This window comes from Artibeus jamaicensis, unplaced genomic scaffold (assembly GCF_021234435.1).
Source record: "Artibeus jamaicensis isolate MK-2021 breed Jamaican fruit bat unplaced genomic scaffold, CSHL_Jam_final contig_60, whole genome shotgun sequence".
NCBI classification, from domain to species: domain Eukaryota; kingdom Metazoa; phylum Chordata; class Mammalia; order Chiroptera; family Phyllostomidae; genus Artibeus; species Artibeus jamaicensis.
The window spans coordinates 5,735,175-5,750,971 of NW_026521900.1; the positions used below are offsets into that span (position 1 = coordinate 5,735,175).

Here is a 15,797-nt window from a genome sequence, read left to right on the forward strand (position 1 = left end):
TTAGCCCACTTTACAGTTACCTGAACTCTATTACTGTAGTGATTACTATATTTGCTCACACACTACACCTATTTATTATCCTTTACTATCACCTTACCTCAAAATCTGATCTCCCGCAACCTCACTGCTTTCTAGATCCAAATCACAAGCCTTCCCTCCCCAACAAGAAACTTATCTTTTGTCCATCCTTTCTTAAAAGTGGCAAGTTGGGTTGGAGATTATGGTTAACACTACATATAGCCTGAAGACCTTCTATCTCTTCTCTACTGGCTGTGACTATAATATCGTAAAATACCCTCCTGCAGTCGTGAACCATTTTGCCTCCCCCTCCAACTGATTACACACACACGAAAAAAGGAGTAGGTGGAAGGGGAGAACATCGAGATACCTGCAGGAGTCTACACCACTGAAATTCATGGGTGTTCTACCACAGAAGTTCACACCATAAACCCAGGGAGTCAGAACAGATAAATTTTAGAGGCTGAGGCTAACAACAAGAGTCTAACAAAAGTGCTCCCTTCGGCAGCACATATACTAAAATTAGAACGATACAGAGAAGATTAGAATGGCCCCTGTGTAAGGATGACACGCAAATTCGTGAAGAGTTCCATATTTTTGTGCTCAATATCGTCAGCTATCAGAGAGATGCAAATTAAAACCACAATGAGATACCACTTTACACCAGTCAGGATGGCTATCATAAACAAAGCAACAAACAACAAATGTTGGAGAGGTTGTGGGGAAAAGGGGTCCTTAGTCCACTGTGGGTGGGATTGCAGACTGGTACAACCATTATGGAAAACAGTATGGAATTTTCTCAGAAAAATAAAAATTGACCTGCCTTTTGATCCAGCAATTCCACTGCTGGGATTATATCCGAAGAATCCTAAAACATCAATATCAAAGAACCTATGCACCACAATGTTCATAGCAGCACAATTTACAATAGCCAAGAGTTGGAAGCAACCTAGGTGCCCATCAGTAAATGAATGGATCAAAAAATTGTGCTACATATACACAATGGAATTCTATGCTGCAAAGAGAAAGAAGGAGCTACTACCTTTTGCAACAACATGGATGGAACTGGAAAGCATTATGCTGAGTGAAATAGGCCAGGTGCTGAAAGACAAATACCATATGATCTCACCTTTAACAGGAAGCTAAACAACAAAACAAACAAGCAAGCAGAAAAAGAAAAAAGACACTGAAATAGAGAACAAGGGGACAGTGACCAGAGGGGAGAAGGAAGGGAAGTTAAGGGGAAAAGGGGGGAGGGATTTGGAGGAACAAATAGGAAGGACACAGGAACGAGAACTAAGGGGGGGTGGAAATGGGAGGGAGGTGGGGAGCAAGGGACAGGGGAGGCTGGGATGGGAAAAATAGACAAAAAACTGTACTTGAAAAATAACTAAATAAAATTAATAAAAAATAAAAAAACAAGAGTCTAACAAAAAATGGGAAGACAAAGAAACAATCCCCAAATGAAGGGAAAGGAGGAACCCTCAGAAAAAATATTAGATGAAATAAAGGCAAGTCAACTATCAGATATTGAATTCAAAGCACTGGTTATCAGGAATTTCAAAGAGCTCACAATGAGCTACCAGAAATTACAGGGGAGCTACAATGAACTCACCACAAACTATATCAACACGAAAAAGAAAATAGTAACTATGAGCAAAGGCCAAGAGGAAATGAAGAATACAATTTCTGAACTTAAGAACACAGCAGAAGGAATCAAAAGCCACATCAAAGAAGCAGAAGATCAGATCAGCAAGTTGGAGGACAAAGTAGAAAAAAAAACCTCCCAATTACAGCAAGAAAAAGAAAAAAGGTGCACAAAGAATAAAGAGGGATTAAGAGAAATGCAAGACATTATGAAACATAATAATATCTGAATAATAAAGATACCAGAAGAAGAAGAATAACAAGGGATAGAAAACCTATTTGAAAAAGTAATGAAGGAGAACTTCTCCAATTTGATGAGAGAAAAATTCACACAGATTCAGGAATCACAGAGAGTCCCAATCAAGAGGAACCCAAAAATGCCCACTTCAAGACACACCATCATTAAAATGGCAAAATTCCAAGATAAAGAGAGAATCATAAAGGAATCAAAAGAGAAAATAGAAGTAATATACAAGGGAGCCCCAATAAGGTTAGCTACTGACTTCTCAATGGAAACATAACAAGCAAGAAGACAATCCCAAGAAATATTCCAAGTAATGAGAACCAGAGGCCTGAAACCAAGGGTACTTTACCCAGCAATGCTCTCAATTGAGATAGAAGACCAAATAAAGAACTTCTAAAACAAAAGAAGTCTGAAAGTATATTCCTCTACCAGACCCTCTCTGCAAGAGTTGCTAAAAAGACTGCTTTTGATGACATGATAGTGTACATGGAAAATCCTACGGACTCTACCAAAAAACTGCTCACACTAATTAATGGATTTGGCAAAACAGCAGGATACAAAGTCAATATCCAGAAATCAAAGGCATTTTTGTACACTAAGAATGAATAGGCAGAAGCAAAAATCAAGGAAAAAATCCCATTCAATATAGAAAAAAAATATCTGGGAATAAACCTAACCAAGGAGGTAAAAGACCTGTATGCAGAAAACTATGCAACACTGAAGAAAGAAATCAGGGAAGACACAAACAAATGGAAACATATACCTTGTTCATGGATTGGAAGAATTAACATCATCAAAATGTCCATACTACGCAAAGCAATATACACATTCAGTGCCCTACCTATTAAAGTACCAATGGCATATTTCACAGACATAGAACAAACACTTCGAAAATTTATATGGAATCATAAAAGAGCCCGAATATCAGCTGCTCTTTTGAGAAAGAAGAACAAAGTAGGGGGGATCACAATACCTGATATCAAACTGTATTACAAAGCCACTGTAATCAAAACAGCCTGGTACTGGCATAAAAACAGGCACATAGACCAATGGAATAGAACACAGAGCCCAGAAATCAACCCAACTCTCTACAGTCAATTAATATTCGACAAAGGGGGCAGTAACATAAAATGGAGTAAAGATAGCCTCTTCAACAAATGGTGTTGGGAGAACTGGACAGCTATGTGCAAAAAAATGAAACTTGAGCACAGACTTATACCACACACCAAAATAAATTCAAGGTGGATAAAAGACTTAAATATAAGCCGTGACACCATTAAAGTCCTAGAGGAGAACACTGGCAAGAAAATCTCAGATATTCCATGCAGCAACATTTTAACCCATATGTCCCCTAGAGCAAGGAATATAAAGGAAAGAATTAACAAATGAGATCTCATCAAAATAAAAAGCTTCTGCATGGCTAAAGAAAACAGTATTAAATTAAAAAGACAACCAACTTTATGGGAAAATATATTTGCCAATGATACCTCAGACAAAGGTTTAATCTTCAAAATATACAAAGAACTTACATGACTACACTCTAGGAAGACATCTAACCCAGTTAAAAAATGGGAAAAGGACTTGAACAGACACTTCTCCAGAGAGGACATACAGAATATCCAGAGACGCATGAAGAGATGCTCAATATCATTAGCTATCAGAGAGATGCAAATTAAAACCACAATGAGATACCACTTTACACCAGTCAGGATGGCTATCATAAACAAAGCAACAAACAACAAATGTTGGAGAGGTTGTGGAGAAAAGGGGTCCTTAGTTCACTGTTGGTGGGATTGCAGACTGGTACAACCATTATGGAAAACAGTATGGAATTTTCTCAGAAAAATAAAAATCGACCTGCCTTTTGACCCAGCATTTCCACTGCTAGGATTATATCCCAAGAATCCTAAAACATCACTTTTAAAGAACCTATGCACCACAATGTTCATAGCAGGACAATTTACAATAGCCAAAAGCTGGAAGCAACCTAGGTGCTTGTCAGTAAATGAATGGATCAAAAAATTGTGGTACATATACACAATGGAATTCTATGCTGCAATGAGAAAGAAGGAGCTGCTACCTTTTGCAACAACATGGATGGAACTGGAAAGCATTATGTTGAGTGAAATAGGCCAGGTGCTGAAAGACAAATACCATATGATCTCACCTTTAACAGGAAGCTAAACAACAAAACAAACAAGCAAACAGAATAAAAACAAAGACACTGAAATAGAGAACGAGTGGGCAGCAACCAGAGGGTAGAGGGAAGGGAATTTAAGGGGAAAAATGGGGAGGGATTTTGAGGAACAAGTATGAAAGACACAGGAATGAGGACTGTGGGGAGGGGAGGAAATAGGAGGGAGGTGGGGAGATGGGGCAAGTGGGGCTGGGATGGGAAAAATAGACAAAAAACTGTACTTGAGAAATAACTAAATAAATTTTAAAAATAAAAATAAAAATAAAAGGACTGCTTTCAGGAAAGGAAGGAAAACAGAGAGACAGGAACACAGGTACAAAAAAGGCAATGAATAAGTACATATCAATAATAACCTTAAACATAAATGGATTAAATTCTCCACTCAAAAGACATAGAGTAGCACAATGGATAAGAAAGTATGACCCAAACATATGCTGCCTACAAGAGACCCACCACAGGACAAAAGACCTACACAGACTAAAAGTTCAGCACTGAAAACAAATTTTCTAAGCAAACAGGAAAAAAAAAAAAGAACCTAGGATACCAATACTCATATCAGTTAAAATAGACTTCAAAAAAAAAAGGCTATGAAGAGACACCCAGAAGGTCATTTCATAATACTCAAGGGAAGAATCCACCAAGAAGACATTAACATCATAAATATATATGCACCCAACATAGGAGCACCAAAATATAATACATAAAAATCTTAGAGGACTTCAAGAAAGATATTGACAGCAACACAATTATAGTAGAGGATTTTAACACCCCAGTGTCAAAAATGGACAGATCTTTCAAAGAAATATCAACTAAGATACTGTGGCATTGAACAATGCCCTAGATGAAATGAACTTAACTGATGTATACATAGAGCCCTTCATCCCAAAGAAGCTAAACACACATTCTTTTCAAGTGCACATGGAACATTTTCAAATTTAGAACACATAATAATACACAAAATAGGACTTAACAAATGCAAGAAAATTGAAATCATACCAAGCATTTTCTCTGACCACAAGGGACTGAACCTGGAAACCAACCCCAAATGAACAAACCCAAAATGCCCAAAATCATGGAGATTTAATGGTATCCTACTTAACAATGAATGGGTCAAGAATGAAATTAGAGAAGAAATCAAAAAGTTTTTGGAAACAAATGAAAATGAACTCACAACACCCCAAAACTTATGGGACACGATGAAGGCAGTCCTGAGAGGGAAGTTCATAGCAATATAGGCCCACCTAAACAAGACAGGATTATTTCAAAACACAACCTAACCCTATGCCTACAAGAATTCCAGGAACAACCTCAAAGAGACCACAGAGCAAGGAGAAGGAAGGAAATAACCAAGATCAGAGCAGAATTAAATGACATAGAGACTCAAAGCACAATTCTAAAAATCAATGAATCCAGGAGTTGGTTCTTTGGAAAGATAAACAAAATAGACAAGCCTTTAAGTAGGCTCATCAAGAAAAGAAGAGAGAGGACACAAATAAACATAATCAGAAATGAAAGAGGAAAGATTCCAACTGATACCACAGAAATAGAAGGGATTATAAGCAATTACTGTGAACTGTATGCCAAGAAATTTGAAAACCTAGGGGAAATAGACACATTTCTAGAAAAATATAATCTCCCAAAACTCAATGAAAAAGAAGCAGAAAACCTGAACAGACTAATAGTAGCAGATAAATTTGAACTAGTAATCAAAAAACTCCCATCACACAAAAGCCCTGGGCCTCATTTCACAGGAGAATTCTACAAAGCATTTAAGGAAGAGCTAACCCCTAATCTTCACAGACTATTCTAAAACATCCAAAATGATGGAAGAGTCCCAAATTCTTTTCATGAAGCTGGCATCATCCTAATCCCAAAACCAGATAAAGACACAACAAATAAAGGAAACCTCAGGCCATTATTGCTGATGAACATAGACACTAAAATCCTCAACAAAACATTGTCAAATCTCATCTAACAATACACTAAAAAAATCATACAACTTGATCAAGTGGGATTCATCTCAGGGATGCAAGGATGGTTCAACATTGGCAAATCAGTAAATGTAATACATCACATAAACAAGAGCAAAGACAAAATCCACATGATCATATCAACATATGCAGAAAAATCATTTATTAAGGTACAGCACTAATTTATTATAAATACACTCAGCAAAGTGGGAATAGAGGTAGCATTTCTCAATATACTAAAGGCCATATATGAGAAACTTACAGCCAAGAGCATACTCAATGGGCAAACACTAAAACTTTTCCACTAAGATCAGGAACAAGACAAAGTTGTCCACTTTCACCAATTCTGTTCAATATAGTATTGAAAGTTTTAGCCACAGTTACCAGTCAAGAAAAGGAAATAAAAAGCATCCAAATCAGAAAGGAGGAAACAAAACTGTCACTGTTTGCAGATTACATGATAGTATACATGGAAAATCCTATAGACTTTACCCAAAAACTGCTCGACCTAATAAATGAATCTGTCAAAACATCAGGATACAAAGTCAATATCCAGAAATCAGAAGCATTTTTGTATGCTACCAATGAAAGAGTAGAAGCAGAAATAAAGGAAAAAATCCTATTTGATATAGCAAAAAGAAAAATAAAATATCTGAGAATAAACCTAACCAAGGAGGTAAAAGACCTGTTGCAGAAAACTATGCAACACTAAAGAATAAATCAAGAAAGACACTAAGAAATGAAAACATATATTGTGTTCATGGATTGGAGGAATTAACATCATCAAAATGTCCATACTACCCAAAGCAATATACAGATTCAATGCAATACTTATTAAAGTACCAATGGCATGTTTCACAGACATAGAAGAAACACTTCAAAAATTTATATGGAACCATAAACAACCAGGAATAGCAGCTGCAATTCTGAGAAAGAAGAACAAAGTAGGAGGGATCACAATACCTGATACCGAACTGTATTACAAGGCCACTGTAATCAAAACCATCTTGAACTGGCATAAAAACAGGCAGATAGACCAATGGAACAGAACAGAGAGCTCAGAAATAGATCCAAGACTCTACGGGCACCTAATATTAGACAAAGAGGGCAGTAACATAAAATGGACTAATAATAGACTCTTCAACAAATGGTGTTGGGAGAACTGGATAGCTATGTGCAAAAAAAATGAAACTCGAGCACCAACTCAAATCATACACCAAAATAAATTCAAGGTGGATAAAAGAATTAAATATAAGCTGTGACACCATTAAAGTCCTAGAGAACACTGACAGGAAAATCTCAGATGTTTCACGCAGCAACATTTTTACTGATATGTCTCCTAGAGCAAGGGACATAAAAGAAAGAATAAACAAATGGGATCTCATCAAAATAGAAAGCTTCTGCATGGCTAAAGAAAACAGTATTAAGATAAAAAGAGAACCAACTGTATAGGAAAATATATTTGCCAATGATACCTCAGACAATGTTTTAATCTCCAAAATACACCAAGAATTTAAAGGACTCCAATCTTAGAAGACAAACAACCCAATTTAAAAGTGGGCAGATGACTTGAACAGACACTTCTCCAAGGAAGACATACAGAGGATCCAGAGACACATGGAAAGATGCTCAATATCACTAGCTATCAGAGAGATGCAAATTAAAATCATAATGAGATACCACTTTACACGGATCAGAATGGCAATCATAAACAAAGCAACAAACAACAAATGTTGGAGAGGGTGTGGGGAAAAGGGGTCCTTAGTTCACTGTTGGTGGGATTGCGGACTGGTACAACCATTATGGAAAACAGTATGGAATTTTCTAATAAAACTAAAGATGAGTATGCCTTTTGACCCAGCAATCCCACACTATGATTTTATCCTAAAGACCCTGAAACACCAATCCAAAAGAACCTATGCACCCCAATGTTTACAGCACCACAATTTGCGATAGCCAATTGTTGCAAGCAACCTTGGTGCCCATCAGTAAATAAATGGGTCCCAAAACTATGGTACACATACACAATGGAATTCTATGCAGCAGAGAAAAAGAAGGAGCTCTTACCCTTTGCAACAGCATGGATGGAACTGGAAAGCATTATGCTCAGTGAAATAAGCCAGGTGATGAAAGCCAAATACCATATGATCTCACCTTTAACAGGAACCTAAACAATAAAACAAACAAGCAACCAAAATGTAAGCAAAGACACTGAAATACAGAGCAGGCTGACAGGGAACAGTGGGTACAGGGCAGGGAAATTCAGCGGAAAAGGAGAAGGATTCCCTAGAACAAGTATAAAGGACAAATGGACAAAAACTAACAGGGGTGGATATGGGCAGTAGGTGGGGAGCACTGGAGGGAGGTGGGCTGGGATGGGAGTAAAAGACAGAAAACTGTACTTGAATTTTAATTAAATAAAAATATAAATAAATAAAATATCATAGGTCGAACTTACAACTCCCTATTTGTTAACATTACTGCAAAAGGAAATTTTATATTTATTAAAGAGATATTTTGTGAGCTTCTAGTAATTATTATGTACCAGGAAGCAAAAGGAGAAATGGGGAAGGTGAGTAAGATAAGCATTGCCTCACAGCACACTCCAGTTGAAGGTCATCAGATTCTTTCATTTGACATATCCCATATAGCTTAGGTTGCTCTTTTGTTGTTTCTTTGATAAAGAGCATTGATGGAAGGAGAAAACTATAGCTCTTTATGATTTTAACTCTTAATGAATTAAAGTAAATTTGTTTATCTTTTTTATTTTATTGTACTTTATTTACTAATTAACAGTCTCTCCAGATATAGGATTTGTGTCTAAAATTTTTTTCTAACATTTCCTCCTTTTCCCCCTCCCCACTGAAACCATGGATGGGATGCTACACTAAACAATATCAAGCAACTATTTCATAAGTTTCCATGACTTGAGCTCCTAGGATTCTCCATTATGTGAGGTAACATCATGAATCTCTGCTATTTTTGAGGGACTTTATATAGTCCTTATGTGACTTAGAATTATATATTCTTGAAGCATACAAAAGGTCCACTGTCCTTTTGTAATGGGCTAAGACTTACCTCTAAAACTGTGCACATTTATACAATGAAATGCATACTATCCATCAGTAAAAATAATGAATTACTGATACATAAAACATGGATAAATCTCAAACATATTATTATAAGTAAAAGAAACCAGAGTTAAAAGGCCATGTAGCATATAATTCCATTTATATTGCATTCTGGAAAAGCCAAAACTGTAGGAGGAGAAAATAGATTAGTAGTTACCAGAGTAGAAAGTGGGAGAAGGGGTGTAGACTACAAAGGGATAGAGAATAATTTTGAGGGGTGATGAAAATGTTTTTTTATTGTAATATACTGGTGGTTTCTATGTGCCCTTGCCAAAACTAATAGAACTATACATTAAAAATGAAAATTTTATTCTACATAAATTATACCTCAATAAACCTAGATGAGACTGAGTTGTAGGGCATGGACAGTGTCCTTTAGGAACTATCACCTTTGTGTCTAGGTATGTTGGGGGAATGCTTAGACCCATGAACTTGTACAGGAATGCAATCTTTGGGGTGATATATGAAGGCAAGGCCAATAACATGAATTGCAGCTATCACTCAAATTCTGAATGGGAACAATCATTTCCTAATCCTCTAACTAAACTTCTCTAATTATTAGAAAGGCAGAAGTGGAGTGGATAAGGGACTGGCTTCTGGAACCAGACTGCTTGGGTATGAACCCCAGCTTCATCAGTCACTGTGTTACTTGTGGCAATTTTCCTATTAAACTACATATTAGTTTGTACCCAGCTATATCAGCCAGACAGTAAAAGACTAAATAATTGTTTTTCCCTAATTAAGGTAGTGAAGGAAAGCTATACAGCTTGAGTTTAAGGATTAAAAGATAATCCTGCTGATAAAATGCTGTACTAGGTAATCTTTTAAGCATTTTACATATATAAATTAGTTCTCACAACAACCCTATGAAAGTTACTACCACTGTCACTGTTTTACAAATGAAGAAATTGAGTTATGGCATAGGTAGATAAATTGTCAAAAGTCACCCAGTTAGTTACTGAGGAGGCTGAAATTCAAATCCAGGCAGTCTGGTTCCAGAATCCATATGCTTATTCACTCCACTCCACTGCCTTTCTAATAATTACAAAGCATTAATCAGAACATGTGAAATCATTGTTTCCAATGCAAATTCAAGCCAAGTTTAATTTCCAACATCACTTGTAATAAATGAAGGGCAGTGTTCTCTCCACACAAATCCAAAGTGTTCATAAGTTGCTCCAGGAAGTATTCATAAAGTTGCTCATTTCCAGCCATGTTATATAAAATTGCATGGGAATTCATTTTTCCCAGGGAAGTGAAATGTAAGGCATATTTGGGGAAAAAAATAAGTAATTTGTTTCTGGGAAGGTCATATAGCAGGCTGTGTCAGAATTTATTATGTCGATCTATAGAACTGCTTCCCTTGCTTTCTCCCCAAATCAGTTTCTTATTATATGACCTTTTATCTTTTTAAGTACATTTTATTATGTTATTACAGTTGTTCCACTTTTTCCTCTCCTTTATTCTCCTCCACCCTGCACCTACTCCTATCAGCATCCCTCCCGCCTAGTTCATGTCCATGGGATGTACATATAAGTTCTTTAGCTTCTCCATTTTCTATACATTTTTAGCCTCCCCCTGTCTATTTTGTAGCTACCATTTATGCTTCCTATTCCCTGTACCTTTCCCCGATTCTCCTCCCTCCTCCTCCCTGCAGCTAACTCTTCATATGATTTCCATTTCTGTGATTCTGTTCCTGTTCTAGTTGTTTGGTTAGTTTGTCTTTTTTTTTTTTTAGGTTCCGTTGTTGATAGTTGTGAGTTTGTTGTCATTTTACTGTTCATAAATTTTATCATCTTCTCTTAAAGTCCCTTTAACATTTCATATAATAAGGGCTTGATGATGATGAACTCCTTTAACTGGACCTTATCTAGGAATTACTTTATCTGCCTTTCCATTCTAAAAGAATGGAAGCTTTAGAAAGCTTCCATTCTAAATTATTACTTTACTGGATAGATTAATCTTGGATGTAGGTCCCTGCCTTTTATGACTTGGCATACTTCTTTCCAGCCCCTTCTTGCCTGCAAGGTTTATCTTGAGAAATCAGCTGGTGGCCTAACGGGAACTCTTTCGTGGGTAACTGTTAAGCTACTTTTAAGATTCTCTCCTTATCTTTAATCTTGGGTAATGTAATTATGATGTGCCTTTGTGTGTGCTTCCTTGGAGCCAACTTCTTTGAGACTCTGAGCTTCCTGGACTTTCTGGAAGTCTATTTCCTTAGCCAGATGGGAAAAATTCTCCATTGTTTGTTCAAATAAGTTTTCAATGTCTTGTTCTTCCTCTTTTCCTTCTGGCACCCCTAGGACTCAGACGTTGAAATGTTTAAAGATGTCCTGGAGGTTCCTAAGCCTCTCCTCATTTTTTTTTGAATTCTCATTCCTTCATTTTCTTCTGGTTAAATGTTTATTTCTTCCTTCTGCTCCAAGCCCTTGATTTGAGTCCTGGTTTCCTTCCCATCACTGTCGGTTCCCTGTATATTTTTCTTTATTTCACTTTGCATACCCTTCACTTTTTCCTCTATTTTGTGACCATACTCAGCTATTTTGGTGAGCATCCTGATTCCCAGTGTTTTGAACTCTGCATCTGATAGGTTGGCTATTTCTTTTTTCTTAGTTCTATTTTTGTAGTTTTGATCTGTTCTTTAATTTGGGCCATATTTCTTTGTCTTGGTGGGCCTGCTATGTAATAAGGGGTGGAGCTTTATGTATTTGCCAGGGTGGGCAACCCACTTTGCTGGGTTGTGGTGCTGTAGGTGGGGGCAGTGTCTGAGAGGGAACAATGGTGCTTACTGGGCTCTTACCTGGCTTTCAGTCACTTCCCCTGTAACACACAAGCAAACTGGGCCCTCCTGGTGCTGATTCCCATGTGGGTGGGTTTGTGTATGTTCTAGGACCCTGTCTGTGGGTCTCTGCAATAAACTCCCTTTGAGGCAGGGAGTTTCTCCCAACACCACAACCCCCAAAGGTTTTTTTGCCTCCAAAGGTTTCCAGGCTTTCTTTTTCTGGTCTGGAACCCTGGGTTGTGCAATATGTCTTGCCCCCAGTTGTTCCTCCTGGTTTTTCTGCATGCAGATATGGGACTGCCCAGTCTGCAAGCTGCGGTCTTACCTGCCCAGTCCTCCAGCCGCTGCTTTGCTGTATGTCCTCTCCACCCAGACAGCCCATCCCCACTCCTCTTACCAGTTTGGATGAACATTTCTTCTTTAACTCCTTGGTTGTTGAACTTCCATACAGTTTAGTTTTTTTGGCAGTTCTGGTCATTTTTTGCTTTTTAATTTGTTGTTGTTCTTATTTTGGTTGTGGGAGGAGTCAAAGTGTATCTACTTATGCTTCTGTCTTGGCCAGAAGTCTTACTGTATGACTTTTTTTTCATAGGTACAATTCATCTCATTAGCACCACCTGCCCAAATATTATAGCAGTGTTTTTAAAATTGCAACCCAGCAGAATATGCCTTGACTCCATCACATAAAAAAATCCTCAGCAATATGTTTTTTTTTCCTGTGGATTTTAAGTGAAAATATGTAAAAAATAAGTCCATTTCAATATTGTGATTTATTTATACCCTACCTTCTTCACCAAAGAAGATATGGAGTATGGTGTTGTATTCTGCAAAGTTCATAAACATAAAACTTTTTTCAAAAATTTGTTTTTGTGCAATCTCACAATAGACAATGTGCTGACCAAATATGCTGTATATTAAAATTCACATTGAACATTACATTTATCGTCAAGTTGCAATTTTTCCCATTTTTCTTTGTCAAAGACTTCTGGAAATGTTATGCTAAAAATAAGAGACTTTCAATGTGAATAACAGGTTAACAAAATGAAAGTTGCTATAGAAACAGAATGCACACTTTAGAAAATGGAACTGCAATGAGAAATTATATTTATTAGCTGCATTGAATTGGCATATGCTTATCAATATATAATCCCATAGTTTGTTTCAGATAGGTTGGTAGCTCCTAGTGGCAAAATTTTCCACTATTTTCTTGAATTTTAAGAGCGTATGTAATAAAAAAAATGTTTAGCCAAGAGTCAGGAAGAAACAAAAATGGCTATTTTATGGATTCCTGTATGACTCAGCATAAACAAAAGTAGGTTTATTAGGGTAGGGCCCTTGTGTCTCCTTAATGCTGTGTTTTATTTTGATGTCTTAACCATTAATATTTATAGTATTGCCAGAATTATTCATGGAAGAGTTCTCAACACTATTCGTGGAAGAGTTCTCAAATCTCAGAAAATCATCATTTATTTACATGGGGTTTGGTATGCTTGGTTTGTTCTGAGCAGTAAGCTGCCTGTGTACTTAAGCAAAGCTTTAATGATTGGCTATCTCCTGTTTAACTAAATTCATAAGGGATATTTCATTTAGTATTGCCCTCCAACTGCAACTTTTAACTGAATGTTGGCATGATTTGACCATATCCTATTAAAGAGGAACAAACAGCAGTTTTTTATACAACATGCCTCACTCTGCTTTTATAGCCTGAATTTTTCATGCAGTAAATCCAGACACTAAACAATCATTAGGAATATGTAAGATGACTTGGTTTCATAACATCCTCTCCCCAGAGTTCAATCTGTGCTATAAAACAAGCCACCACAGAAAACATACATTTAGGCTCAGCTCTCTGAAAGCCAAAAACACTTGTAGATAAATTATTTCTGTTAGGAAAGTCATAAGTAGTTTGTGTTGAATGTTTTGCTACCTTTCATCCAGATGACTGTTGCTTCTTTCTTGCTCACTTTTAAATTGCAATTTACGCTCTTTCTGAGCTCATTAATAATGTAGTCCCTAGTAAATGCATAGCACTTAACTGAGATGACTATATTGCAGTTGCTAGAACCCAGCTGGTTTATGCACTGAGGTTATGCAAAGTTCTAACTAGGTACCTTTTTCCCTCTCATAATTTCCTTCAAGAAATTTTGAGAGGATTGTGACAAGTATTGCTCTGGATTTCACTGAAGTCACTTTGGGGCTCCCATATTCTCATCCTGTTCCCCCAGCTCCTGGCTCCTCCTTATGGGAGAGAGTAGTAATGGTAACAAATAGGGCTGTTTGAGCTAGACAGGAAGAGTGAATAGGCTCAGACCTAATTGCTTCCCTACTGGAGAAAGGAATTTTTTCCGAGGTATGGTAATGACACTCTGGTGAAAATAGAATCCACATAGATTGGGGGGGATTTCTGTCCTTATGGAATTCCAGACTTACAACAGTACAAATGACCTTTTTTTTTTCCTTGCTCCCAAAGAGCAGTTCTCACAATAAGAGTCAAGTTCAGAATCAACAACACCTGATGAAGACTGGGCTACAATGACGAAAGGCTCTGTTTATTGACCCTTGACTATACAGTGAGGATCCTGCCTTATCTCGTGGTTTAGCTCATTCCATTTTTACAACAGCCCTGTGAAGTAAGAATTATTCTTATAATGGTTAATCATTTTTTCACCCCAGTTCTTTTGAATGATGGTTCTCTTTCTTGTTGAACAGAGAGTGAAGAACTACTGAATTTTCCTTTTTTCTTCTGTCATTTTTTAATGCTGTATCTTCCTCAAGCAGGGTTCCTGGTCTTTTTTACATCATGATGTTGCTCTAAAAATAATAATTTTAAACTTATCATTTTATGGTATTTATCTTTTAATTTATATCAGGAATCAGTAGCACATAGCATAGACAGAAGTCAACAAATTTATAAAGAGCCAGATAGTAAATACTTTAGGCTTGTAGGCTGTATGTTTTCTCTCAACTCTTCTGTTATAGTATGCAAAAACAGCATAGACAATAGAACAAAGAATGGGCATGGCTGTGTTCCAATAAAACTTAAATTACAGGAGCAAGAGGCCCGCCCATAAAATTTAGTTTGATGATATCTGGATTTAAAAAACTGTCAGGAGATGGGCTGCAAAGAAAAGGGATGGTCATGAGTAAACCACTTAATTACCCAATAACCTGCTAATTAAATATTTATGAAAATAAAATGCCAATAAATATTCTGATCCATTAAAAAAAAAAAAGGAATGGTCATCAATTGATTTATTTCCAGGATGATGTTATTAGCTGTGGGACATTGGGCAAGTTGCATTATTTGTTTGAGGTTTAGTTTCCTTTTCTGTAAAACTAAGGTTATTGCTTTCTAATGGGGTTATTGTGAGGATTAAAAGAGAGAAACACGTCCTCATGGACTTGTCCCCTCTTTAACTTTGGTTAACACTATTTGATTGTTTACAATGTTCTCGGTTTTCTTCAATATTCATGATACATTGTACAACTTGTACCACTCTCCAGGAACTCAAGGAACGTTAACTCTATATCAGAGGATAAAGGAGGGCTGAGATGGGAGGCATTCAAGGTCAGCCTTGAAAGATGAGTCATTTTTTTAGGTTGAGAAGCAAGAGAACATTCCAAGTAGAGATAACAAAAGGAGCAAAGATATAAACACTTTGTAGAATTGTACAGTGTTTCAGGTAATTGTGAAAAATAGTCCAGTACAGCTGGAGAAAATGTGTATGGTAAGGTACATACTAATAGACTCTGCCTAATATACACTCCCTTTCTTCTTTATTCATAGTTCCATAATTTTTGTCCAGGA

The 15,797-nt window shown here is 36.8% G+C and overlaps 1 non-coding gene across 1 annotated transcript; it reads left to right on the plus strand.

The window, feature by feature from the left end:
- Positions 1-510: 510 nt before the first annotated feature.
- On the plus strand, positions 511-617 carry LOC128628227 (U6 spliceosomal RNA). The gene has a single exon (XR_008392549.1). It is a non-coding gene; the product is annotated as a U6 spliceosomal RNA (small nuclear RNA).
- Positions 618-15,797: the final 15,180 nt, after the last annotated feature.